We start from the raw sequence: 5,714 nt of genomic DNA, 5'->3' as shown, positions 1-5,714 counted from the left end.
AGCAACATGGACAGTGGGATTGAGTGCACCCACAGCAAGTTTGCCAATGACACCAAGCTGTGTGGTGCCATCACATGCTGGAGGGAAGGGATGCCATCCAGAGGGACCTTGACAGGCTTGAGAGGTGGCCTCATGTGAACCTCATGAAGTTCAGCAAGGCCAAGTGCAAGGTCCTGCATATGGGTCAGGGCAATCCCAAGCACAAATACAGGCTGTATGGAGAATGGATTGAGACCAGCCCTGTGGAGAAGGACTTGGGGGTACTGGTTGATGAGCAAGCCAACCATACCCTGGGCTGCATCAAAAGAAGTGTGACAGCAGGTCAAGGGAGGTGATTCTCCCCTTCCACTCTGCTCTGGTGAGACCCCACGTGGAGTACTGCTTCAGCTCCAGGGCCACCAACATAAGGACATGGACCTGTTCAAGCGAGTCCAGAGGAGGCCTATGAAGATGATCAGAGGGCTGGAGCACCTCTCCTATGAAGACGGGCTGAGAGAGTTGGGGTTGTTCAGCCTGGAGAAGAGAAGGCTCCAGGAAGACCTTATAGCAGCCTTCCAGTACTTAAAGGGGGCCTACAAGAAAGCTGGAGAGGGACTTTTTGCAAGGGCATGTAGTGATAGGACAAGGGGTAATGGCTTTAAACAGAAAGAGGGTAGATTTAGATTAGATGTAAGGAAGAAGTTCTTCACTGTGAGGGTGGTGAGGCACTGGTACAGGTTGCCCAGAGAGGCTGTGGATGCCGCATCCCTGGAAGTGTTCAAGGCCAGGTTGGATGGGGCTTTGAGCAACCTGGTCTAGTGGAAGGTGTCCTTGCCCATGGCAGAGGGTTTGAAACTAGATGTTGTTTAAGGTCCTTTCCAGCCCAAACTATTCTATGATTCTGTTAATTAACTCCATGTGATCAGCATCACTTACCATTGTAGGTACTCAAGGACTTTGCAGGATCTTTGTGCATGACTCAGTTTCACCAAGCTTGAAGAAGCACCTTTGATAGAGCAGTGTAGTGGCACACACTGGCCCTGCCTCTGTCCTGTCCCCCCAAGGCCAGCTTGCATCTCTCCTGTGGGCAGTGCTCCCCATCCCTGGGTCCCACTGTAGCCCACTGAGGGTGAGGAGGGGCAGGAGGAAGATCAGCATCACCACCAGGGCCTGTGCTCTCCCACGGAGGGTAGTCCTGTATCAAACAGCCCCCACCAGCACCTTGGGTCCTTCCCACACCCACAGAGCTGAGGCAGCCCAGCGTGGGGCAGGCAATACCTGGCGTGAGCCTGTTTTAACATCCCAATCAGGAACCCTGCGCAGAAATGGAGAGCTGGATTCCCTGGGCATTAAAACGCTCGTATTGAAGCTCACTTCCACTCCCTGTGGGGAGAGGCATGAGCAGCCATACGTGGAAGGGCAGGGGTGACGACACAAGGTGAATGCAAGTGTCAGCTTAAGAAATGCCAGCTGCCCTCTGTGTACCTGGCCCACTCCCCATACAACAGTGGAGGAGTGAGGTGTCAGCCCCACAGGGTTTCCATAGCACATAGGGCGTGTGGACACAAAGCCAAGGTAAGGAGCAACTTCAGTAGCGGGAGAAACGAAATGCTTTTTGTTCTGCCCTGGAAACCCAGCATCTGAAGGAGCAATATAAAAAATGCTTTTAATAATCTGCTGTCTAATTGACTAGAGAAGGTTATTACTAGCATGGAAACAAACATCATTTTTCCAAAAGCTGCCCACAAATGTCAGGCTGCTTGACTGTCTGAGGAGAAAAAGCAGGACTGATACTCTGGGCTGCTTTGCTTCTCACAGATATTTTAGAGTACCTTAAATAAAAGCCAGGAGAGTTCTTGCTGTAATGGAAAAATGAGAAAGGAGCTCTGACTCTCTCTGAGAAAACAGGCTGCCAGTGTGTTAAAGTATCATCCTGCTCAAAAAATAAATAAAATGTCTGAAAAGGCCACATTTATTGTTGAAATAGGAGCAGCCGCATAAGCAAAGTTTAAAACATTGTCCTTTGAAATTATAGAAGTCTGCTTATTTTTAGCTTGTTAGATGCTGTTAGCTTCCTGTATGAATGCGGTTACATAATAGACATAATCCGCACAGCAGCAGAGGCCATACGGGCCAAGCTATAAGGTTACGCAACTGTCTCCGAGCTCGCTCCCACCAGGCAGAAAACAAAGCCTCATGCCCCTCGTAACCATCCTGCTGCTTCTGGGTCAAACTTACAGACACATGTATTACAATATGCACACACATACGCTCCTTCATATACACATGTGCGTGTAGATATGTATGTATATATACACACGCACATATGCCCTTGTTTTCTTATTACGGCTTAAACAAGGTATTCATTGAATCAGAAAAATACTACCTTGGAATTACTCTGGTGACATTAAACAAGGGATAAACTGGTGTGTTGTAACTATTAAAAAAACCCAAAGTTAAATCTCAAACACACACTTACTTTGGGAAGCTACCGAAAGAGTTCTCCCCTCTTTTCTAATGTGACCTCTAACTGCTTCTTACTGCTGCATGCTACGGTATGTGGAAAGCACGTGGTGTCATTCCTGAATAAGAGCAATTTAGGAGCTTTAATCTCATTAAGCAGTATGTGACTGCATTGTTTTTCCTTGGTTTTTTTGAAGGATTGGACTTTTGTCTCTGAGAAGCTGTACCGTTCCCAGGCAGTATTGTTCTTCGAAGTGTACAGAACTACCATTTCCAACTTATTTTTAGAGTAACCTGTGTTTGCAAATACTCCCACTCTCCAAGTCTGGCCCAGATTAACAGGAAATTACTTCTCCTGAAACGTAAACAAAAAAGTAGTTGTGGCTGCCACAGCGTCTTAAGCGTATCAAAGTTTCTCTGGCAAAAAACTTTCATATGTCTTCTTACTATGCATGATGTGCAATTTTAATTCACTATCTACAACAAATGCTTTCAGTGCAAAACCGAGGTAATTTTTAATTTAAGCAACATTTTTTTATCTTAGCAAGGAGTTTTAACAGAAGAAATGTACACATGCGTATTTGTGCGCAGTGCTACAAATCCAAACTGGTCTGAGATTTCATTCTGTTGGTTTTGTCTGTGAGGGCTGTTAGCACTTTTTTCTATAACAGCATCATTCCCATTTTTACAAAGCCACTGACCCCAGCAGAGAACATTGCATTTGGAAAAAGCTGATGAAACACAAAAATGCCCGTATGATTATGTTCAGCCAGCAAGCCTTTCTCATCTGTTTTTCACCTTGAAGACTCAATGGCGAAAGGGGACTTCAGAAAACATGTTAAATATCCACCTTCCTGAGCTGGGCCACAACAGGCGAGCTTCACCTACCCCGACTTCGGCATCTGGCGAGGCGCCGAGGTCTGGGCTGGTCACCACAAGGAGCCCTGGGCTTTGGGGGAGCCCAGCAGGTGCCCTGTCACGGCAGTACCCCCCCATCCTTGGACCCATGTGCTGCCGCTGCCCCCCAGGGAGGCACCGAGGAGGGCAGAGGCTGCCAGGCGCTGCCTCTCCCCGCCTCGCCGACCCCGGCGGACGGGTTGGGTGAGCCACAACCGACGCTGCCGACTACATACCAAGGCTGCTTACTCACGATGTATGGTCTTGAGCGGCAATACTCAATTTACGGCTTCGCTACCACTTCCCTCTGGGTTTTGCCCACTTCCTTAGCCCTGGCTCAGCGGTGTGAGCGGTGCGATGTGAGTCAGATGATAGAGGAATTAATCTCGCTTTAGAAAAAAGCATCAGGGGAGGCCCGCTTTTTTAAACAAGGGAACTTTTGACCTGGGTGGTTTCCCAATCCAGACCAGCACAAGGGCACCCAGGCAGCCGTGCCAGCACAAGCAGGGGACAGCACACCACAATACAGGGATGGGAGCGAGAGGAAAGGTTGGGAATGGGAAGAAGGTGCCGGTGGCACCTAAAGCTGGTCAAACTGGGACCACAGCCCCACACATCTACCCTGTCAGACTCAAGTGGAACAAAATGAGTCCCAGCCTTTCCATACATTTATGAGTGGCTCAGAACATACAACATTTTATTAAGTGCAACACCCAGCAGTGGCGAGAGAAAAAAAGGAAATGAGCACAACATTTCCCCAAATTTCAAAGTTTTGAAATGCTAAACCAGCAAATTTGAGAAAAGCTGGAAGCCTGTCAGTTGTGCTTCTGTTGGTATTGTTTATCCTCTGCCAAGAAGCAGAGGATTAGAGGACTCTACAGCTCAGCATTTGGGAAGAATAAAAATATGGGGTCTGAGTCCATTATCACCTTGAAGCAGAGGTGGTTCAGATGAAACACAGCAAATCCTTGTTTCTGTTATCTCCAGAAACCAATGCCCACTTTCCAGCATCAACTATGCTTTAAGAGCTGGTCCTAGCTAAGGACATCATCATAAACATTATAGCACAGTTCTCTGCTGCTTCAAACTCTCCCTCCTCCAAATAATTCTACCACAGACAGAAATTAGATCATGTCTCTCCAAAAAGTAGACCATACAACCTGCCTGGGAGAATCAATGAAGTAGCAAAAAAAAAAAAAGATGCATTTTCCTTTACCTTCTGGGTAGCTGGGCTTTGCAAGAAAGCCTATTCACTTCAATTTGATTTCAGTATTCAGACTTGGATTAAGTGAATCAGTTAGTTCATCACTTATTTTGAAGACTAGTATTAATTTAATGGCAACAGAAAGTAAAAAATGCTCGTTAGCAAGGTTTTGACTGTATTTCACATTTCTTCACAGGGAAGAGAAAGAAAAAAGACACCAGGATGTCAGTAAGCCCTCCACTGGAGGTGTGCTGAGTCCCCCTGTGAGCACAAAGCACCCACAAAAGAAGGGAAGGGAGCAGAGGAGCCTCTGGCCTCTTTTGCTTTTGCGGCAGCTGGCCAGCTGGCCCTGCGGGGCGGTGCGTGCTCTGTGGTCCTGCCGAGCATCAGGCTCCGGCCAGCCTTGCATGATGCCATCCTACACCCACCCTGGCACAAGGCACTGATGCAGTGCCACATTGTGAGCCTATCCTGACAGGTGACCTAGGGTACAGGCACCTGTGGAGCTGAGGGGATCACATGCATCCTGACTCTGGTACTGGCTGGTGTAGTTAGTGCTCCCACAAGGGAGCACGCAAGACGTGGGAGCCCTTACACGCATCTGTGCAACCTCTGCCTGCCCTCAGTCAGCAGCACAGCTGCCTCCAACCCCACCACTGGCAGCTGTAGTTTCAAAGAACTTCCAGGGACATTGCCTAATGGTAAATCTTATTTTATTTACAAAAGAGAGGGCTGTAACTAGCTGAAATAGAAAGAAGTCTGTAAAATTACATTCGCTTAGATACTTGGTTCCTTCCATGATTATTAAGAAGCCCAGACCAAATTCTGATTTTGGTCTTCTACCTAAGACAACCTGGTCATGAGGATGCAGAACTGGGCTTGCAGTTCTTCACAGAAATATATGAGCCAAATTCAAAAACCTTTGTTTCCAGGCAGATGCACTGCCACAGACACACATATACTCTTCTGCGTAAAGTGGTAACCTAGACTAAAGAAGAGCCATTGGGCAAATTTACACATGACCTAAGCTGACAGAGCCCTACGGACTTTAATAGGGCTCTGCCAGTGTACCCTAACAGAGAATATACATCACAGACTGTATCAGGAATATTGCCAGTTCACCCACAGCATTTGTATAGTTTGTATAAACTTCCCACAAAGTACCAAAACT

Source organism: Harpia harpyja, chromosome 6 (genome assembly GCF_026419915.1).
Source record: "Harpia harpyja isolate bHarHar1 chromosome 6, bHarHar1 primary haplotype, whole genome shotgun sequence".
Classification (NCBI taxonomy): domain Eukaryota; kingdom Metazoa; phylum Chordata; class Aves; order Accipitriformes; family Accipitridae; genus Harpia; species Harpia harpyja.
This window is presented reverse-complemented; position numbering follows the sequence as displayed.